The following is a 25,000-nucleotide window of genomic DNA, read 5'->3' on the forward strand; positions in this document are numbered from 1 at the left end:
CACAGTTTGTATTGCACTCATGGCTGATGTTAGCTGCACATGGATGATCACAGAGTTATCATGCTGCCCCACTAACTTGCAGGTGTAGGTATCCCTGATGAATATGGATACACCCCCTCCATGTCTATGCCAGTCCATGTTCAGTGGCTGAAATGTGTGTTATGGGTTGTAGTCTGGTAGTGCCGGTGTGCTCACAGGAGCCTTATACAGGTCCCAGTCACAGAACAGATGTAGATTTTGTCCATACTGAGGGCTGCTGTGAGTGCATGCATGTTGTGAGTACTACCCCTGGTGTTGAGTAGCCTAACCCTCATTGGTTCCGCTATTGTGCAGTTCATGGAGGTGAGATTCACCTCTGAGGCCTTCCTAAAAATTATACCATGGGGGCGCCAATAGCCTTGACCAGCATTCCAAAGCCTTAGGCTGACACATGCAAGTTGGTATGACATTGTTGCAGGCATGTATCCCATCTGTGCTTGTGTCCCATCTTTCCTGTAGGTAACCTACTGGTAAGCAATACAAAGCCTGAAACCTATACATATCCACTAGTTTCCAAGATAGGCTTTTGGTGTGATTATGTATCAGTAGTCTGTATGCTATTGCTGTACTTAACTGTTGTCTGACTACATGGTGAATTTACACTGTATATTGTGATCAGAAAACTCTGTATAATCACATATGATGTTGGAGATGGCCTGCACTGTACAGGTTCACAGATAGGTAGTAGGCTATCTGCCCAAGGGCATTTAGAAGCGTAGCTACAGTGTGGTGGCTTTACCTGCACCATTGATGAAGTAACTGAGCCTCTGTCAAGCATAGCCAATGAAGTGATTCCAGGCAGAGTTGCTGGAAGCTGTTGAAGACTGGGGTGCTGTAGGGTGATAGGGGCACATAGTGATCTCAAAGGAGCATGTTAACATGACAAACCAGTAGCATTCAATTTCCCCAACAGATCTTGCAGCTGTAAAACTGGAGTGGCTTCCCCACACCCTGGCTGTATGTGTCTGGGACACATGATCCTAGAGGTGTATATACTGTTGGCCAGTCACACATCAAGGTTTCCCCTGAAGTGTGTCAGTGAGTGGCTATGCCAAATGTAGTTAGGATGTTAATGTATAGTCTTTCAATTCATGTGTCATGTCGGTATTTCGAGAAGCTGACTTGGTGTGGGTGGCTCCACCTGTTGTGTAGCCAAGCTTACACATAGGATTCATGGACATAGGAAATAAGCAGAAGGAACATTAATGTCAATAGTGTAATGGCTACAGCATTTGCATAATATCTGTGCAGTCCTGTTTCAAATCCCAATAAAGTCAGAGATGATTTACATGATACATAGCTTAACCACAGCTTGCATATATAGGTAGCATTCCACAGAATAATAAACATTTGGAACACACAACTGCTGAAATGTGCGTTAATCACCCTTGCATTACCAGTGCCTGCTCTGAGAGGTAAAATGACCACTGCCAGGATTAGAATACGCAACCAGGTACTCAATCTTCATAATAACCTACCACTAAGCTACCTGAGATGTACCAATGGCAGTTGTGTATTCTGACAGGTTAAAACACAAAAGGGAGGAGTGTGTGAAACTAGGACAAACCACCATGTACCCAGTGAAAGGTGTATGCTATATATATATATATATATATATATATATATATATTTATTTATATATATATATATATATATATATATATATATATATATTTATTTATATATAAATCAACATATATATATATATATATATATATATATATATATACATATATATATATATATATATATATATATATATATATATATATATATGGTATATATATATATATATATATATATATATATATATATATATATATATATATATAGAGAGAGAGAGAGAGAGATATGTCGCTATATGAGGATATACATATATATGCAGATATATAGATAGGTTAACAACATCTACATAACCATGGAGGTACAAATAAATGGGATACCTACCAAATACCGAATGCTTGACATACCGACGCGCATAATCCCGAGGCTTAAAGACCGAAAGACCACAGTACCGAAACACTAGAAGCACGAGGTTTAAAATCCCGATGTTAAGGGACATTTAGTCAGTGCTTCTGGTGTTGCGGTTCAGGTAGGTTACTGTGTGTAAGTGTGTTTCTGAGGGCTGTACTGTGTGTAAGTTTGTGTTCTGAGTGTGGTGTGTGTTCCTGGGGGACTGTAATGTGTGGGTGTGGGTTTGCTTTGTGCATCTGTTTGTGCGATCTCGTAGGTAGAATATTAAAGTGGGGGGTGTGAGGGGAGCAGCAACCCACATGGGGGGGTGTAGGGGGGCTTGCCCACCTGCTCATACATAGTGTAGGATGGTTTGTTTGAATGTGGTGGGTAGCAGTGTGTCTGTGTGTGTGTGTGTGTGTGTGTGTGTGTGTGTGTGTGTGTGTGTGTGTGTGTGTGTGTGTGTGTTCCATGTTTGTGTTACTTTCGCAAGTTTGACTGTCGCTGTTGGTAATGTGGGGTATGGGAGTCTGGACCCGGTACTGTGGGCGTCGGAATTGTGTGCATTTGGGATTCCGTAGGTATCCCGTATACAGCAGTTGAAGTGTTCATATATGAGTATAACATGGACCATAGCGATCACACATTCTACCATGACCAAACTTTATGAACAAAGGATATGGAGAGTATATGCCTATACACTCTTACAAATATGTGCTATGGACATGAGCCAAAGATAGGGTTACCACTTTCTCACTTTGCGAGGGACAGTCCCTCTTTGGGCAGTTGTGTCCTGACCAAAATATTGAATGTGTCAAATGTCCTGAGATTGTAGGACATAATTATGTCCCATATGTAATATAATAGTTGCATACAATAGTTATTTCTGTATCTAAAATACCTACATGTTACAAGAAACATGATAAGCAACTAAACTGCTACAAGAATAAGCTTATATTTAGGCAAAAAAGGAAAGTTCTATCCTTTGTACTGGCTGTGGGTTTGTGTTGGCCTGTAACATCTGATGTGTGTCCCAAAAATGTCCCACTATGGCCATTTGAAAAGGTGGCAACCCTAGCCAAAGAGGGTCAGTCACCAACACAAACTCCAATGACTGCAAATACCTATGACAGAAATGCACAGCTTTCATGTAGCAACACTTTATTACATTCCGATGTATTGCTGAAAGGATTCAAGGACTAACATCACCTGCATGCTATACAGGAACCAATTAGCAGTGCCTTAATGAATCAGCCTGCAATTACTATAGTATTAGTCCACTAAAGGATAGGTGTTCAAATAGGGAAGGAACCCTCACGCACATATCGATTGTGTATAAAAGCAGTTCCTGCACACCTGCATCTGCTATATACACCAACCAACATCTCCCCCACACCCAAACAAATTACAGTACAAACATCACAAATCATTCACTCACTGTACGACATCTGCAGAAGCCTTAACTTACCTTGTCAGAGATGCACTAACATGCCCCTATGTGAAATAGTTGCTGTTATACAATGGAACAGCTGCTGATGTTACAGGGTTTGTTTGCACTAATCCCATTTCAGAGGGTTGTGTGTACACCGGGAAGTATTACCAATTACTGATTAACAGCACAGTATGATACACATGTACACCAAACCAAATATGTCTGGTGAGCACACTGTAAACCACCTAACATTTCATGCATAGCCATACAGCCTTGAGCTGCCCGAACATCCTTGCCAGACTGAAACATCTGCAGAAGTATCAGGTACAAACAAACCCTGCATAAGTAGCAATGTTCTGAAATATAACAGCTGTACTCACATGTAGAACAACATCTTCTAGCCATTACACACAATCGACGGGAGTCATGAAGCTAATATATCTCATCTGTCTCCATATGGCTGTTGAAATACATCACAAACAACACATCCAGGCCATCTTCCTCGAAAGTAAGTCAAAGGGACAATGCTCAAGTGGAGTACTCAGTTATACACCACTGTTGCCATGGTATTGGCTAATGGAGTAGCTGCACAGCTGATGTGCATCTAATTAATTACTTTGGAACACCAATTGGTGGTCAGGATAGCACGTTACCGATATTTAACTATAAAAGGATGGCTTATCACACATTCAAACCATCTGTATATACCAGCAGAACAATACAAAGAAGATTGAAACACTAACTGAAAAGGATTGAAATAACAGTCAACGACACCTCGGGTTACTAATAAGGTATGCAGAACACTCAGTATGTCTGTGTATGTAGTACCTGTTCTGTAGTATTTAAAGGGTACGCAATGCATATAGTGGAAACAGTTATCTTGTAGTGATGTATTTTTGAGCATAGTAATGCTTGTAGTATTTATGTGTGTACTGCTGTAGGTCACAAGGCAAACACTGCATACACCACAAGAGATGCTATATAAGGGCTTTGAACCCAACAATTCCTCACCAGCCGCTGTCAGTGGCAGGGTTGGTCCAACAAGTACGTGCTATAACAGGGGATAGTATATGTTGATATATTGTAACAGTAGGCATATGTATGGGTGTATTACTGAGAATAACATGTCGAAGATTGGTCTACTGTGTAATTATGATTTGCATTGTGGGATATTGTGCCAATAACTGTGTAATGTACAGTATTGTAGGCAGATATGTATTACAATTTACATAGCATTACTGTTATGTTAGGCAAACATTAGTTATGTCTACTGGCATTTACAATACACAATAACAGGATACATATGACTTGTAGTCACCCGACAGTTTATCAGCATGATAGCAAAGTAAAATGGAAGAGCTAGTTAACTATCCATCCCCATAAAACATGTAATAAGTTCAAAGGTAGGTACTAGGCTGTCTGCGCAAGGGTATTTATAAGCTTAACTAGAGTGTGTTGGCTTCCGCCACCCCCTTAGGTTAGTTCCCTGTTCCTCTGAATGGCAGAGCCATTAGTTCCCTGTGCCTCTGTCCAGCAGAGCCACTGCAGTGATCCCTGGGGTACATGGCTGTCTCCCATCCACCTGTCAAGGTTTCTCTTGAAGAGTGCCAGTGAGGGGCCCTGCCTGATGTACATTGGAATCATGTTCCAAGGCATGGGGAGTCTCTGGGTCAGGAATCTATCCGTCCAGCATGTCTTAGTTATCGTTGTGGTTAGGTTTATATCCCTAGAGCATGTAGCTCTCAGGGGCTTTTGTTTAGGTGGAGCATATCCAGCAATACTGGGTTGGGCATGGGCCTTGTATGTCAAGCAGAGATCACCTGTTAGTATGCGGTATGCAACAGAGTTCAGCTGGAGTTTCTTTAGTTGGGCTGCATAGGTCATCTGTTTGAGGTCAGTAATCCTCTTGGTGTGGTACTGTTGTGGTCTTCCAAGCTGTTGCAGTTGTCTTGTAAGGTACATCCCAAATGGGGTGTTGTATCCTTTAATGAGTCTAATAAGTCATGAGTAGAGAGGCAGAATGGCCTCCTTTGTTCTGGATGCAAACTCATTAGAGAGTAGGGGGGCCATGTAGAAGGATATTTTAACCACCTTGGCATTATGGTCATCGAAGGAGAGATTGTTATCTACTTGGGTTCCCAGATCCCTTATTACCTTTTCTGTATGCAGGGGACTAGCACCTATGTGGTAGTCCACGGATAATTAGTTTTATCCAAAGGGGATGACTATGCCCTTTTTGGCATTCAGCTTGAGGCCATGATATTGACACCAGTTATCCGTCTCAGTGTGACCCTTCTGGAGGGTGTTTGTATCAACTGGGGAAACAATTATGGCCCCTAGTTTGCAGTCGGCTGCATACCTTTTCAGCCAAAGCCCTCCTGTGCTTGCCTGTACCTCAGAGAAGTATATACCGAACATGAGAGGTCCTAGGACTGAGCCCTGGGGTACGCCACTTGTAACTGGTTTACAGTCGGACCTAGGGTATGCAACTCCCACTGTGTGGGTTCTGTCCATGAGTCACTTTGCAAACCATCTCATGACGTAGGGGTTATTGTTCAGGTAGATGGGTATGTCGATAATGCCAGAAATGGGGAATGATGTTGAAAGCCTTTGAGAGATCAAGGTAAGCTGTGTGGACCTCCTTACCCTCATCTAATGCCTTGGTAACTGTCTTAAAGAAGTCCACCAGGTTTAGGAGGCATGGTCTGCCCTTAACAAAGCCAAACTGGGAGGGGTCAAAGGTTTGGAGGTACCCAATGTCTCTGTGACTGAGATCCATGATGATATGCTCCATAGCCTTGCAGACCAGGCTAGTCAGGTCTATAGGGCAATATGTCCCATGGTTCGTTATGGCGCCACCTTTGTGGAGTGGAATAACTTTTGCTGTGCACCATTCAGGGGGCACAAAGCCTGATGCGAGGCTATTATTGAACATAGTGCATAGGTGGGAAGCCAGTTTGTTCTGAAGTTCGTGTAAAACGCAGCCTGGGATGTTGTCCAGTCCCATGGATGCTGTGATATTGGCTTTAGAGTGTGCAGCTTTTGCCTGCATAGTTGTGATTACAGGGACTCTGCATTCTTCCTGTATAGATATGGGCCCTTTAGGGGGTGAGAGGGGGGAAAAGTAGCACTGAACCTATCTGCCAAGATGTTGGCAATATCAATTGGTTTTGTAATGTTCGTGCCTTTGTGCTGTAACTCAGAGCAGATCTGGGTGTTGACATCGAGATATTTGACATAGCTATAGAATGCTTTATGGTTGTCCTTGGAATTAGTGACGGTTTTGTTTCTGTACCTAGCTTTGGAGGATCTTATAAGGGATCTCATCTTCTTACTGAGGTTGACCAGGGAGCTCCTCCACGCATTGGATTGCACTCTCTTTTGCAACAGTGTCTTCCTTCTGTTATACAGTTTGTTTATGGCAGGGGACCACCAGATTGGCTTCCTTAATTAGGAGTATAGCGTCTTGGTTCTGTTTGGGATAGCACGATCCATGCACTCGTGTAAGTGCCTATAGAGTGCATTTGTGTAGGATTCAGCAGTTGTAACTGTATTGTCCATCTGCATGGGTGTCATGAAGTTCACCACTTCTGTCTTAAGAAGCATGAAGTTGGCTTTGTAGAAATATTATACTGTGGTTTCCTTAATGGGGGGTGGGGTGGGATGTGTATATCAATGGTGTTTAGCTTATGGTCAGATCGGACCAACGAGAAGTTGACTTCAGGTGTGGAACACCGGTCACTCATGTTGGTAATGCCCAGGTCTAGGATATTGTCGCCCCTGGTGGGTGTGTGGATAAGTTGATCCAAGGCATTGGAGTTTATGAATTCCAGAAAGTGTTGAGCTAATGAGTTGGTACACGAGTAGTTTTCTCAGTTAATGGTGGGGTAGGTGAAGTCACCCATTAGTAGGGTGTTTGGTTGAACCCTAATAATTTCCAGTACATCAAGAAAAGAGGAGTGGGAATCTTGGGGCATGGTGGGGGATCTGTAGCAAGCTACAAATTGGATTGCAGTTTAGCCCAGAGGTAGTTGCACTTGGATAACCTCGGATTCATTGTGCTAAGCAGCTAGCCTGGAGGGGTGGACATCCTTAAAGAATATGGACACACCTCCGCCTTGTGTGTTCCGGTCCAGGTTACATGGCCGAAAAGTGTGCTATGAGTTATAGCCTGGTAGTGCAGGGGTGCTCTCTGGAGCCTTGAACCAGGTCTCAGTCACTGCACAGATATCAATGTTCTCCATTACAAGGCGTGCCTTGAGTGAGTGCATTTTGAGATTTAGACTTCCAGCATTCAGTAGCATTATCCTCAGTTTGTGCTTGCCTGTTCCTGTTATGGTGGTGAATATGTTATTTGAACCTTGCCTAAAGAAGGCACTATAGGGGCAGCAAGAGCCTTAGCCAGTATCCAGAATCCCAGGGGCGACAGGTGCAGGCCATCTGTGGCAAAGCATCGTGGTCTGTCAACCATGTCATCCCAAGCAGACAGATACTGGATCCCTTTAGAATGACACTAGAAGCTTAGCCAATTGTTGAAGTCAATCATTTTGTCCTCATACTGCGGTATCATTCTGGGCGATGGTAGAATGCTACTCAGGGCTAGGGTCATACCTGCCTGGGCTAGAAGATCGGAGAGCTCTTCCATGTCATTTTTCATGTAGTCCAGGGAGGTACATCTCAGGTCATTCACACCAACACGGACCAATGACAGAGTCATATTTGTACTTGTTGTGGAGTGACCTGAGTGCATGGGTTATGTGGCGGATCCTGGTACCCGACAGGCAGCTGACAGTAACCTTCTCCTTGTTTAGCCTGGTGAGTGGGACATCAGTGTGCCTGACTATAGAGTCACCTATAACTAGTGTGTTGAGTACATTGATTTGCCTTATTGGATGTGGTTGAGTGGCACACTGACTCTGTGGTCTATGTGGCATTGGGGTTGTGTTGGGGGATGGAGCTGCGTGCATTTCTGCTTTGGAGGTCTCTGTTGCTTAGACTGATTATTATTGAGAGCCTCCATGAATGTTTTTGTGTTACTATGTGTGGATTATGGTGGTGTAGATTTAGTGAGACTATGTGATGAGTGTGGTGTGGTGCAAATGTTTACCTTCTCCACATGACTGTCAGGGTCAGTCTTGGTTAGAGAGAGCTTTACCTCCAGTTTGGCTAGATAAGTGCATCTCTCACAGGTTGTAGTGTCAGTTGGTAGGCGGAGAGGGTTGTCTGTATACATGAGGCAGTGTCTACATTGCCTCAAGATGTCCAGATTCATCAGATAGACAGGAGAGAACACTGGGAGCTGACTCTTGGACATGCCTGAATATAAAACTATTTTCCCCTAGATAATTGAGGAAAGTGAGTACAAGAGCTGTTTTACTCTAAGCAAGTGAGAAAAGTATGTTCAAAAACTGTTTACCTCTAGGTAATGAGGAAGACTGAGTGCTATAGTAATTATTAGCTTATGTAGTGCTTATAAGTTCTGAACAAGTGCTGAGCATGAATAAGCAATTCAGATAGGGTCTTGGATAACATAAACACACTGTCCCCCCCAACAGGTACACAATCGTATATCCATGTACACAACAGAGCCCCTGTAACCACAACTATGCAGGTGCAAGCTGCACTCAGGCTGCATGGGACCTGTCCACATCCCAGGTTGTATCATACACATATGGCAAAACAAGTTGCTCTCCACATACACATTATGTAAAACATAGCTTCATGTCAGGCTGTGTACGCACTGAATGGTGCACACCAACAGGTATCACAACCCACAAAGGGGGAGACACCACTGATAATGGGAAGTACTGCACTACTACTCTGCTGAGTCTGGTCTGAAAGGCCATGAACCGTGATCAAATTAGTTGATGTCAGCAGTACAGATGTAGATAACAGTAAGGTTGATTTCACACTGCATATCATAACCTTGCCAGGTCATAGGACATCATCACCCATACTGTATTCCACCTACACTCAGTATACTAGATGTACATTCCTATGTCACAGGAGTGTTTTGCAACGGGACTGCTGGCAGAACCAACACTACAGAAGGTGTTTGAATAATACATGCACATCACACCAGTACCAGCTACAGTAAGACAGGGTTAATTCATTGTACTACCCCTCATTGTAGTCTATACCACACAGACTAACAGAAGGCATCTGCCTATTGAAGTATGCAAATGACTATGACCTAGGAGCAATAGCTGACTCAGAGTGTTGTGGACAACATACAAAAGAGGCTTTGTGGGTGAGGTGTGTGACATATGGGCATAATCTGACAACTACATATTGCATTGTTACCCCTATGTTAATAACCCTGTACCCATGAACTACCACCTAGGCAGCTGTCAACATAATGGACACTGTGTGTAAGGGATGCAGCTGGGCAGTTGTCTTTCCTGTGATAGTTACATCACTACACCTGTCAGGTAGTCATATGTGGCAACCCTAATCATGACAGGGTGCCATCCATGAATATAGAGATCATTGTCCAGCCATACTCAACACTCAAGTGACCCATATCAGATCACATATTTCCTTTAAGGGGTATTGGCCATGTTCAGATGGCCTGCACCAGCCTTTCCAAACCCCATCTCCTCTATGTAGCATGATGCCTACCTGAATAAAGCCACGTCCAACCCAATGATGTTGGACATGCTACATGTACACATCCTGATCTATAACACATACTTCATGGACATCCACCTTCCTTGTACTAGGATCACCACATGCTGGACAGATACTTGTCCAATACACTTTACATAGTCCTGCCATACCATACATTCCTGTCCAGCAAAGCTGCACATTGCCCCCCTCTCAGACATGGTGTGATGACCACACGGTAAATGTATCATTAACCCTGTGGATCAGTTATGTGGCACTCCTCCACCTGGCCCCAGAGACCCACCTGTCAGCTACAGCTAGGTAACCTAATCATCCTAGATTCATACATGGACCAGGGCATATAACCTACTAGTTGACTTTGACTGTACATGCTATAGTTGATATCTATCCCTGCAAATATCATCTGGCTAGCTAGTGTCCCATGTGTATCACATGTGCAACACAGGTGATACATGGCAAGATGTTGAACTGCTGTACAGTGCTGTGTAGATGTATATGGCAAAACACATACATGTAAAACCTTCCATGAGCAAGTCTGCAGGGTCACAGGTCATGTCCGTTAAGGCAGTGTAAGTCTTTATATGTGACATATACACAGCATCAAGGTCAACTGCATTAATGTGGACACATCCAGCCATGTGCTGATAGGTAAGAACAACAGTACAGGCAAACAGACATGCCCACATCAAGACAGCATAAACATGGAGTATGAGCAATGTAATCAGGTGACACACACACATATATGGTGATAATATCCAATCACCATTGAGTGTCAAATGTGTGTGACACAAACATGTCAGTGGTGTCAGTGTCATGTAGATTTGCAAAGACAATTATTTAATCGTAATAAATGCGATACACATGTATGTTCAGCTGTAGCTCTGTATGCCTCTGTGAGTTACTGTGACCTGTCTCCATCATTATGTCTTCCAGGTATGCCACATGCAAGGCTACCCCTTATACCTGTTTGGAGGATGAGGCCCTCATCCCATACCTACATGACAATCATGATATCCTGTTCAGCCATGTGCCACAGGATGCACAGCAGCCGGATGCCCTGTGTATGGAACTTCACAGGAGGGTTAATGATGTGGGTGGCCCCAACTGCACATACCAGTAGGTGTGCAGACACTGTACAGACCTCAATAGATGGGCAAAACAGCTTGCAAATGCAATCGCCAGGGAACAAGGTGCAACAGGTGGTGAGCCACAAACCCAACCCCCACTCACACATACTGAGGAGCTACTGGCCAACCTGGGGACACCTGCAGAACAACATCCACAAGCCTTAGCCGATATCATGGAGGTGGGTGTCTCTCAACCACAAAGCCTGGTGTTGCCTGGTAAGTCACCACTGCACCTATAACAACTGTATTCCATATAGTTACATATGTCACTGTACAATATGTAATGTAACATCATATGAAATTATGTATACATACATGCTGCATACCATAGTATGCTACTCTGTGTATGCACACATGCCTACCCTGAATAAGGCCATGTCCAACCCAGTGATGTAGGACATGCTACACATACACATCTTGATCTCAAACACATACTTCATGGACTTCCTATTGTACTGGTGTATGTGTTAACATGCACATTGCACCCTGTAGCTATCATACAGGTGTGGATAATGATCATACTGCCGTATTACTCCTATTTAAGTAGCTCTGGCGTTCCGCTGCGACAGCAGCCCATTGCAGGTGAGACTGTTATTATTTATCAGGCATCTTAATGCACAGCTCTATCTGCCATGTGGCCATTTACCACATGTACACATAATGTATGGTCCTGTCACAATATACAGGTTGGAACTGCAGTGCATCACAATGGCTACCCATGTGCAATACTTGCAAAATATGTGAAACACTGACATGAAACCTCACAAACTGTCATTGCCAGATGTGTGGACAGCTGTGCATACAATGGTGAAGGTGCTGTTCACTGTAGGGACATGTTCTACAGATCAGAACTACACATGTGAGGAATACAAACAGTACTACACAGTGAGCTAGAGTATGGCCAGCCCACAGGATTCACTGGTGTGGATCATAGCCCTGCTATGAATGTCACACAGTGTGATGTGCTATCTTGACATGTCCATGACATCTAGTAGGCTGGCTGCAATACTGCCTAACTATCCTGAAAAACATATCCCACATACCAGACATACCACCCTTTCTCTGCATAACCCTGTCGTCAGTGGAGCATATGACATCTATGGGTGTATGTCATATGGGACAACAAAGACATGTGAAATAGACACCCATCACAATAATTTGGCCAACACATGTACACACATGGCCATGGAGGATGACCAGAGACATGAAGCAACACACACAGTAGACGTGATGTGCTTGTGTGTACACCCTGTCATACATTAGCTCCACATGGTCTAACTATGGCCTTTGTGTAATGGTTATAGCAGATGTGGAACACTAGACATCCTACAGGCCTGTGCACATCTTGTGTAGGCATGACATCAATCCACTCCATAAGATGTGTTGAACATCTTGAGTGTGTCACAACATGACAGCAGTCACCCGTACAGAATCCACATCACCCTACAGATACAGTACATTCCCATTGCTGGTGTCAGACATCAGTGTTATCCTTGCTTCTCATGTGTGTGTGTGTGTGTGTGTGTGTGTGTGTGTGTGTGTGTGTGTGTGTGTGTGTGTGTGTGTGTGTGTGTGTGTGTGTGGTATACAGATGTCATGTCGGACATGGTGTACTGACGAGTTTGCGATATCTGGCCATAGTTGCCAGGCAGCAGCAATATGGTTGCAGATGTGCAGGGGTGTCATCTGTATACCCTTCAGTGACCTGTGTCACACATTGCACATCATGGTTTAGTGTGTATACACCTCAGTGACATGGGTCACATTCCACATTATATATGTATTGTATCTGAACACAGTCATGGCTATGAACTGTGTCTGTAACTCACACTGTATAGCAATAGAGACGCCTCATGATTCCCTGCAATGGCCATGCACATAAGATAAATGTGCAGTATTTCTGTAAGGTGGACAGACAACACTGCATTAGGACACCATTACCACACTGTTTATTTGACAGGACACCATTGTGTTAAACATGTATGCATGTCATTGCACACATCAGCAGATCACGTCATACTACATGTGATTGTCAAGGTCATATGCCACACATCAGGCAGGTGTACTGTTAACCTGTGCTGGTCTACATGGTGTAACACAGGGATGTATGCTAAGTACTACTATGATTGTGTAATTTGCATGCCTTCTGCTATCACACATGCATGTTGTCGTGTGCAACCCAGGGATGCATGATAACTACCACTATTATTGTCTGCGCTGCATGCCATCTGCCGTATCACATGCATGATGCATGCCTTCTGCCATATCACATGCATGTTGGGTGCCATAGCGTGTGTGTCTGTGTGTGTGTCTGTGTCTGTTGTATAGATTATAATGTACAGTTCTTGTCTGCCCCTCACAGGTGATGTAGGTGCGTACCCCTCCTGCGGTCCATCTGATGTTAGTGTCCCCACAGACACTAGCAGTGATGATGAACTATGTTTGAGACACAGGCAGGGTTGTCACAGGCTGAATCTGTGCCATTGGTTTCCATTCCACCTATATCCCCCTCATCCCCACACACAAATCTCATGCCTACACATACCCCATAACCAGTGGCCATAGAGGAAGGACAGTTGGCATGTGGTAGCTTGGAACAGGAAAGTATGGGGGCTATGGAAGGTGTGCCTGCACATCATGGTGTCAGCCAACTGACTGGTGATGCCCCACACAGTCAAGTGGCCAATGCTGCTCATAGGAGGACCTCTGCCCAACATGCCCCTGCAAGACAGAGAGCAGAAGCTGGTGTCACCAGACGCATGTTTCAGGCTGTAATGGAGGCACAGGCACTTGCTGAATGGCACAACAGAAAAGATCAGAGGCTTCAGAGGGCTGCTTTCCGTTCTTTTAACAACAACATCCAGGCAATGGTAAATGCTCAACAGCAGATTGCTGAAGCTTTGGATAGACGATTGGGTGACATGGTTGGAGTCCTTGACCGTGGCATGACAATCTGCGAGCGTGAGCTGTCTGTGTTGGAACATCTGGTAGGAGTGAGGCATCGGGCACTTAGACGTAGGCCTGCTACATCACCTGTTTCAGGTCTACATGAATGAGCTACCTCACATGCCCACTCCCATAGTGGCGGTAGCAGAAAAAGTGCAGCTAGTGCTGTGCTGTCCACACCACAATGCAGCAGGCCATGTGCACGTGGCCCTGGATGGTCCCAACAGGGACACGGTTCCAGTGGACATGTGTCATCAGACAATACCCAATCTGCACCTCTGCCTGGTAGTGCCCATGCAACCCCTGGCATGCACAGGTCACGTGGCCGTGGCCGGACACCATGAACTGTAAAACCTGGCCTGTACAGTCCACAGCTGTCAATAGTACCCCTGTGTAGGCCAGACACATGCCAGAACTGTGTGCATACATAGAAGCACACACTGGAAACATATGTAGGGCAACGCAACACACACATGCATAACATCCACACACGCCCAATTAGATCAAAGGCCCTAACCCACACACATGATGTCATTCAATGGTGCAGCCTAGGCCTCTGTCAAACATTATCACCCTGTGCATATGATGATGCCTGTGCCACATCCCTGTCATCCACACCATCAGTGCAGGGACATGCTCATATGGTCTGTCGCACAAGATGAACAGACTAGGAAGATAAGTGTAGTTTACAATTGTTGTGTACTGTTGATAGGCAGCAGAAATACCATGTAGTACAGGTGTACAATGCATTTTGTACTGTTAACAGTATGTGTCTTGTGTAACAACAGTAACTGCATGTTGGTCATGATGTTCTGCTTTCCTTCTTCAGGTCTAATTGCATGTGCTGGTGGATGTCAGTGTTTGCAGTTAGTGTCCCATATGTAAATATGGACTACTCACATGTATGTATGAAAATGCCAGCATGCACCTTGTAGCTTCCACATCACAGTTAGAATGTCCCACATTCCAAACACATCCACTGATCCAAGTGCATGATAGCTGTGTATTAAGCTACTATGGCTACAGATGTGACATCCATATTGGGTGACATCACAGTTACAGTTACATGGAGTGGTGAGATAAGAAAGCAGTCTAGCTGATGACAAGGGTAGAGGCCAGTGGGAAGTGTCATGCCTCATTGGGAAGCAGTAATACATGTTCCCATGACAGGATGCGAACACACAACTGCACCCACACACTTAGGTATTGACACAAATGTATTCAGTGTCACAGTAACACATCCAGACACTCACGGATTCACTCACACAGTAACACACACTCACACACACAGTTGCTACTGTTGAGGTGAGGACCGCTGCCAATGTGCAAATCATCATTGCAGTACTGTACACCTACATGATGCGCCACAGAGAATACACATGTACAGGTAGTCAGTATGGCCTAAGATTGGGGACATCAACATGGATAGTAGATTGCATCGCCTGGATGGGGGGAGGGGTCTTTTCAGTTCAGTATGGTAACATACATCCTCACTCCAGGGACCATACAGCCATACACACACACACACACACACACACACACACACACACACACACACACACACACACACACACATACACACTGTGGCATTCACTATTGAATACACCTATGTCACGCACATACAGATACCTCACATGTGTGAGATACACACTCCTGCCTATGTCCTGCTTTCTGCATTGCAGTCTATACAGATGTCTACAACAGTGTACAGGAGAGTGAGTAACAATTGAGATGTATTCCCCACCATACGTGACATATATGGACACACATGCAACCACACATGCCAGTACTGTGAACCAAACACCTGCCTAGCTCATGATATGTATGACAGACTTACAGCAGTATTGCATGAGTTACAAAGTGTACTGACGCTTCCTTTGGCAACTGTGCTGATATATGCCCACAGGAGGTCTTAACTGTTACAGGTGTCAAGTGGTTTACCTTCGGTGTCACCCTGACCGCTGTCTATGTTGTGTGTTTTGCCCTTCAATTAACAAAACCATTGCTTACCGGTTACGCAGGTTATTGTAGGACCACTTGTGACACCCTTTGAGCTGTCCTCAGCAAACATTCATCTGCAAATATGCCCCAGCACTTAGTTATTTCCACACATCTGTCCATACCTGAGGTACATCTTTCCGGCCTTTCAGCATATCACCATATACAGTTGGGAATATTGAGGCTGCACTGCAACTGCATGATGTACTAAGATACACGTCACCTGCATACATCAGCAACTGCATACGCATGGTATCTGAACACACACCACTACATGTACATGTGTGTAGGTCCTACAATCCTGTCATTTTGGTATGTTTATAGGCATTGCAATTGGTGGACATGTGTAATGACATACATGACACATGGACTGTTGTATGATATGATAGGTGTAATGGGAGACTGGTACAGAGGGAATCTTACCTCTGTCAACATTGATATCACACCTTATGTACTGTTAGAATTCAGCAGCCATGAACCTACATTCCATGTGCATGTTTGTAATGGCTGTAGCACATTCTGAAACTGTGTAATTCTGTAGTGTGATAAACTAGTTAGGTCGGTGTTCTATTCCCAGACTTGCCAAATGTGTGATTGTGTGTGTGTGTGTGTGTGTGTGTGTGTGTGTGTGTGTGTGTGTGTTTGACCCTGAAGACTGAATAATGCTTTTAGACTTCTCACACTCCATACCATTCCTATACCCACCTTTGGTAATGCTGATAATGTCACCCACCTAGAAATACACCTATGGGAGTACTGTGACCCAGCAATGTCAGTAGTGCATTCTGTAACTGCGTAATGCTGTAGTGTGATAAAGTACTTAGGTTGGTGTTCTACTCCCAGATTTGCCAAGTATGTGTGTGTGTCTGTGTGTGTTTGTCCCCGTCTGCCTGAGGACTGAATAATGCTTTTAGACTGCTCACACTCCATATCATTCCTATACCCACCTTTGGCAAGGCTGATGATGTCACCCACCTAGAAATACACCTCTGGGAGTGCTGTGACCCAGTAATCTCAGTAGCGCATTCTGTAACTGCGTAATGCTGAAGTAGTTAGGTCAGTGTTCTAATCCCAAACTTGCCAAGTGTGTGTGTGTGTGTGTGTGTGTGTGTGTGTGTGTGTGTGTGTTTGTCCCCGTCTGCCTGAGGACTGAATAATGCTTTTAGACTACTCACACTCCATACCATTCCTATACCCACCTTTGGCAAGGCTGATGATGTCACCCACCTAGAAATACATTTCTGGGAGTGCTGTGACCCAGTAATGTCGGTAGCACATTCTGTAACTGTTTAATGCTGTAGTGTGCTAAAGTAGTTAGGTCGGTGTTCTAAACCCAGCCTTGCCAACTATGTGCATGTGTGTCTGCTTGCATGAGACAAATGCAGTGCTTTGCAGAGTATGCACTCTCTGTACAAATCACATGACCACCTTTATCAATCCTGCTGTTGTCACCCACTTAGGTATATACCTGTAGGTGTGCTGTAACCCAGTATTCACCATAGCGCGTGCCCAAAAAGTATATTGCTGCAGTGTGATATGGTAGGTAGGGGTTCATATACAGGACATGGCAAGTGTGTGTGTTTGTCTGTCAGTGCCTGTGAGTGTCTAACCACTGGACATGTTGGGGAGCAGATTTTGTAGTTTTCCTATATGGTGTCCGTCTTATGACACATTGGCCACCTCACGAGGAATACAGCTGTCAGTCAGCCATGGGACTGTGTTGGCAAGCCATACGCCTACATCTGGCAAAAGGCCTGGTGAACAAAGTATGCAAACCTACTAGTACCCGGTATATGTCCTACACCCATCTGCCATGCACAAACACACTTGCCTAGGATATCCCACTATGTTGCTAGTACCATGCACATTGATGACGGATAGTAGGCATGGTGTGAACGCAGTGGGCTGTAGAGGACATGGCACCATGTACAGCGGTACAATAGGCACATATTTGCCAACACTGTGCCTTCACTATGTTCCGCACTGGATGCCTGCAACATTTGTGGTGCCATCAAATGTGATCCACAGAGGCCATACAATGCCGTACACATGTGCCCTGTATGGACCAATGCCACTGACACCAGGGAATACCTGTATCATACTAACAATGCAGGTGCAGATTTGACCTGCTCACTATAAGCAGGTTTCGCCACACCAGGCCAGTATTGGCATATCGGGGGATAACAGTCTGTGTACACAACATGTGCCTGCCAAACCAGGTACACCTGTACATGTCACTGTACAGTATTGTGGGACATGCACATCCTAGGCAATGTCCATGTGAAGGACTATCAAACACAGACATGGCATGCATTGCAAAGCTATGGCCATACACATTGGTAACCAGGATGTCAGGGCAGATAATGCAGTACCCACCTGTGTAGGACATTGCAGGCACTACACCCCTGTACCGCACTGCACACCATTGTCGGGTGACGTGATGCCAAGGATTACCCCTCACCCAGCCTTGTACAGCCATCTTGCACAGCCAACCACTACACACCCATGAAGCAATGCATACATGCATGTCACTACTGGCACTTTGTGTCTGCGTGTGGGTTATGATGCTCCAACCAAAGTCACTCCCAGTATAACCCTCACTGGCATACCAACAGATGTCAAACACTTTCACATGTCCTAGCAAATAGAACCTCAAGATATCCCTTGTGGTGCATGTAGTCCTGTGCATTACTACAGTGTGGCAAACTAAGTTGTTAGGTTGTGTATTTGTGGCCCTGGCAAAGAGTGTCAATGTGAGTCCATTAGAGAGTGTGGTTGTGGTGACAATGGCATCCATTCATGTGGACAGCCATGTGTGCCACACCTAATGTATGTCTACTATATCTCTGTTGCAGATGTCACTCACCTACACACATATATGTTCTTACAGCACAGCAGCATGTCGCCTTTGTGGCACATGTAGTAATGTCATGCACATGTAATAGTAATGACTAGTCAGTCAGGGGTTTGACCCCTGTACTGTTAGGCGTGTGGCAGCTGATGCTTAGGGTTAAGTCTCCAAGCCCTTCTCTGGTGTACTTTGCCTGTCCCACCCGCACACTCTCTGGTGGATGTGAAGGTGTACACCTGCTCAACAGCAAAAAGAAACAAAGTAAAAACCCTGTACGCTATGCCAAAGTCCCGGTAAGCTTCAAAGCACAAACAACTCCAAATGAAAAGCAACAGGACACTACTGTGTTGATAAAATGTAGATAAAATTCAATCCAACATAGACAGATAAAACACCAGGTAAGCGCTTTCGGGTTACACCCTTCATCAGACAAAGATACATTCTTCAAACAACATTTTTAAAAGATGAAACAACCAATAGCATCTAGTGAAAAACCCGCCTATTTTGGAGGGTGGGTTTAACTGGAATGACATCATTTAATACTGGTATCCTATGTGCCATAAACTCTATGATCCACCTTGATTCAGCCAAAGCTGTCTGATGTTTTACATCACCCCCCATTGTTTGGTTTGATGTTAACAATGGCCCTAAATTTAAAGCTATGTGTTGGATTACCACTAATATGCCTATATAAGGCATTACTTGGGTCACTATTCCTGATGCTACTCAAATGCTGCAAGATTCTGACCTTAAACATATTGTTGGTCATTCCAACATAAAAACAAGGACATTCAACACATTCAGCTAAGTACACTATGTTCATGGTCCTACATGTGGCCCTCCCTTTTAAATGAAACATCTTCCTAGTTACTGGATGTATAAATGTGGTTTCTTTATTAATATGACTACAGGCCTTGCATATCCCACAGGAAATGTCCCTGCAGTGAACTTCAGAGATCCACCTTGACCACTCATCTTTTCCTTGCACAATAGATCTTTAAGATTCCTATTTCTCCTATATCGGAATCTGGGACTATTGTCAACAATGTCCCTTAGTCCAATGTCACTGGTTAAAATATTCCAGTTGTTTTGTACAATCCTATTAATGTCATTTATGTTACTGCCATATGTGAACATCAGTTTGGGACCCATATGCACGCATGCATTATTATCAATTGATGATTCCCCTCCATATGTTCTCATTAACCAGGGCTTATATCTAGTCCGTCTTAATTTAACACTATCATCAATAACACGATGTACCAATCTTTCATTGTAGCCTCTATCCTTAAAACATTTGTCTAGTTTATCCAACTCTTCATCAAATTGTGCATCCATAGCACTCAACCTGGATATACGGCTAGCCTGCCCCTTGACAATATTTGGAAAAATGTGTCGGGGGTGCATGCTGTCATAAGACAGCAAAGTGTTTTGCCAACACTCTTTCCTATATAAACTAGAAACAAAACCTTCCTGTGTCTGTTCTACACAAACATCCAAAAACTCTATATGGGTATAGAATGTTGTGGCAGTAAATTTCAAGAATGTAGTGGTGGAGTGGATGTAGGAAAGAAAGCGGTCAAATAAATTACAGTCTCCGTTTCCATAAAATGAAGATATCGTCCACAAAATGGGCATACATACTTATGTAGCCCTTCCATGCTTCATTGTTCAGAATTGTGGAGGATTCCCAATTGGAGAGAACCAAATTGGCGTAGGTGTTTGCACAGGGGGTGCCCATGGCTACCCCCTGCGCTTGTCTGTATATCGAACCTGCTCCTATAAACACATTATTTTCCAAGACAAGTATCAGCAAATCCTTCACTAACTCAATTTTATCTGAATCCATATCTTGCTTTGCAAGAAGCTCACCCACTGCTGTTATACCATATTCATTTGGGATGACAGTGAATAGACTGTTATCATCCAATGTAATCATTAACAGTCCATTCATTCCATTGGGTCTAACTATACCCCCCAGAATCCTCAGAAAATGTCCTGTATCCACTAGTATGTTATCTATCTGTTCCATATGTGGTTTGAGGGTGGCTTCCAACCATATCGATATGTTCTCAGTGACCCAACCCCTGCCAGACACTATGGGTCGCAGGGGTGGGTCACTTAGGGATTTGTGTATTTTAGGCAGGGCCTTGAATACTGGTGTGACTGGTTTGTCCACCCGTAAAAACTCATGTATATCAGGTGTGATCCTCATATCATTCAATAAAGACCCTAAACGCTGGTGCACCTTATCGATGACTAGTCTAACACCTAGGGGATTAATCTCTAAATAAGTATCATCTGTTAACATGTTTTTTACTTTCTCATTATACCATGCAGTGTCTAAAACGACCACTGCACCTCCCTTGTCAGCCCCTGTAATAATTAGGTCTTTATTGTTCATCAAACATTGTAAAGCCATTTTCTGTGGTGTAGTTAGATTGTAATATCTAGTAAAATTGCCATCTGAAAAGTATTTAATTAAATCCCTCTCACAATTATTCATAAAAAGATTCAGTGTGGGTGTAAAAGGTGGCACAAAGCTGCTTGTTTTTTTAGGAAAAGCAAAATTATTTTCAGTATTACCAAACATTACCTTCAACATGACATTACGACAAAATAACATCAAGTCCATAATAATTTCATTATATGAAAAAACCCTGCTGGGTACAAAGGTGAAGCCTTTGTTCAGTACTATCAATTCATCTCTATTTAACGTATAAGAAGATAAATTGTAAACAATACCAGTACTGACATGAGTAGTCAATAGAGAATCTTTCTTCTCTTGTCCAGGTCCCTGTCGTCGCTTAAAGATCTCTTCCATACTCCTTTCTTCCTTACTGCAGCTGGTAGCCTGTCCAAAAAAACCCTCATGCACTTGGGCTACCTCCAAAATAGGTGGGTTTTTCACTAGATGCTATTGGTTGTTTCATCTTTTAAAAATGTTGTTTGAAGAAAGGGTGTAACCCGAAAGCGCTTACCTGTTGTTTTATCTGTCTATGTTGGATTAAATTTTATCTACATTTTATCAACACAGCAGTGTCCTGTTGCTTTTCATTTGGACCTGCTCAACAGCAGCATGTGTATTGTAAGTGATGGACATGATCAGATGATGGCCTCTGCACCTATTGCAGTCCTCCTCTAGCTGATTGCATGTGAAACAGCTGTGGTGGTGTTCCCATAGCCATTTGCATGATAAACACAGTACACTATCTAGGGAAAACATGTTGGTATTTGGCCATGACAGTCGCTGTGAGTGATACCTGGATGTGGTGTTCTGAAATGGCATCACAGATAATATCTGGATGTACCTCAAACATCATACACAGTGGGAAATAGCCTAAAGACAGGAGTGTGATGTGCCACACATGACATACAGCATGTAAATGTAGCTATGCTGCATTGAGACTACTGCCTGTTTAACATGTTGTGTGTGGTAATGGCTATTCTGCATGTTTTAATACAGACATGACAGTACTCTGTTCGTGAGGGACCACCATCTGTAGGGCCATCTGTGAACTGATCAGTGTGTGGAACCATTTGTTTCCTGTGTTACACACTGAACAGACATCTGTGCACAGCAGGAGCATAATGTGAGGATTGCAGACAGTACATGATGATAGGGATGTGTTACTCCCATCGCATCCCTGACTGAACATATGTCACATGAAACAGTGGTATGACAGACTCTGTCTGGGGTTCCCAGTGACAAGCTAATAATGGGCAACTGTTCATAGCTGTGGTCACATATCTACTACACATTGTACAGATGGCATGCAGTATATATGCATGTGCTGTGCTCCCTCTGCAAATATATACCATCTGTTGTGTTGGGTTGATGGTGATATCTATGCATACTGTTGTAGGCAATCCTGTATGCTGTTGTCTATCACTAAGCCATATGTGGGTTTAAACTGCAACACTATAGGCTGAATGGGTTGGGAGGTCCTGGTAGAACCTCCTGTCCCACTTCAGCTGACCATGGCACCGAGCACTAGCACATCTGGGGCCCAGCCTTGGACATCAACCTCTGTTGGCTCTGCACCACCTTCTGGTGGTACCAACACTGAGAATGGGGCATGTCCCCCCTGGGATCAGGACCAGACAGGTACATGTCAGCTGTTGTGAGGTAGCAGACGTGTTGTGTTGGGGGCTCACTAAGGGGTTCTGAAGCCAGATAGGCAAGCTCAAGGGCAAGAGTTTCACATTTACAGGGTGATGCTGCTGCTCCTGGACAGCCCCCAGTATTGCCTCCTTTGCAGCTGTTTAGGTGCAGTGGCGGCTGCCCATGGCTGGGGACCTCCGTCCCACTGTTCCCATGGGCTTGTGAATGCCGAACACCCATCCCCATCTGAGGTGTATCCCCCCACATGTGTCATATACCAACCCTGTATGCTGTCTTGTCTGTGATCCTCCCCTACCTATCCTCTACGGCCATACCTACACTCCTTCCCCCACATCCGACCCTCACCCTATGGAAACATAAGGCCAATTGGCTCCTAGGACAACATCTGCCCTATACATAGCTGTCCATTTCACACGTGCCCACTGGACACGTAACCCTTGTAATATGCATCACAGCATACTCCTGTTATCCTCAACCCTGTCCCTCAGGTGCACGATCCTGGTATGCACATCACTCCTAAATGGCCCAGGTACACATGAGGAGGATGACCCCATTGTACACACAACACTGCCGGTCCCTCTATGGTTACCCCACTTACCTTTATCATGATGATGATGTTGCACACAGCACCTTGCAAGAGTACTGTTCACACATAATGATTGGACAGGTACTGTTGTGTTAATGTACATTACATGCACAGAGTGATGTATGCGGAGAATGTACAACTGTTTGCTTGAATGAATGACACATGTCTGTCTGAGGGAGTCTTGAGATTGCATAGAACAACACCACTACATAATACAGGCATCGCTGGTGTTTCCCGTTTCATTTGTTTGTAATGCTTTGTTGCCACATGGTATGTTCCTGATATATTTCTATATATGTATGAACTTATATGCTGGACATAAACACTCACATATACATCTACATGATGGGTTACATTCCTATACTGTTGAATGACTGCACTGTATGATATGGTTGTGGTACTGTCCGTTGTCTGTATATCTGCCATGGCATATTGGTAAATCACATTAGCTGTGTGTGCAAGGTCCTGGTTCCGAGCCTTTTAGAGGACGTTTATTTGGTTGCAGGGCAGAACAAGGCCATTGGATACGGAGGGAGTAAGGCACATTAAAGCAGTTGTGAGCGGGTGTGCATGGGTTTGCATGGTGGTAAGCAATGCTAACCTCTAGTTACAGCTTCTTACACTCGGTTATCCTCTACATTGCTTTACCAGTGCAGTACTCGCATACTGGTAGCCAAACAGGCTTACACCCGCTCGCTCCCCCACTTGCAAATGCACTGACATTGGTGCTTGCATCTGACACTCACACCCCTGGGTGTAAGCGAGGACCACAATATTACCTTGTGATGCCTATTACATTGGATTACATGCCTACAGTATTGGGAATGGCTGCCCATTAGGCTACGGCATGCCGTTCGACTGTATGGAATCGGTGGCCTGTCCAGTGATTTAATCATATTTGTGTGTTCCTCTTACAATCTGCTCCCCATCTGTCTGATACATGGGAACCGAGACTCTTCAATACAGACAAGTAATTGGGTTTTGGGACCCACATCCGTCAGCTGAGTCATGCTACCCCATACCTATTATAGGGTTGCCACCTTTTCAATTGCCCAAGATGGGACTTTAGGGTTACCATCAGTCCCACTTTGCGAGGGACAGTCCCTCTTTAGTAAGTTGTGTACTGCGAAAAAAATCAAGACATAGCAAATGTCCTGTGATTTCAAGACAAAATTATTTCCTAAGTTTCTTTAATAGTTGCATAAAAATGTTATTTTATATATGAAACTTTTATATGTTATGTGAAGTAGTATAAGCAATTCAAATGTTACTAGAATAAGCTTTTATTTGTGCAAAAAAGTAAAGTTCTGCACTA

The sequence above is a fragment of the Protopterus annectens genome, chromosome 7.part0 (assembly GCF_019279795.1).
Source record: "Protopterus annectens isolate FY-2018-M chromosome 7.part0, PAN1.0, whole genome shotgun sequence".
In the NCBI taxonomy this organism is placed as follows: Eukaryota; Metazoa; Chordata; order Ceratodontiformes; family Protopteridae; genus Protopterus; species Protopterus annectens.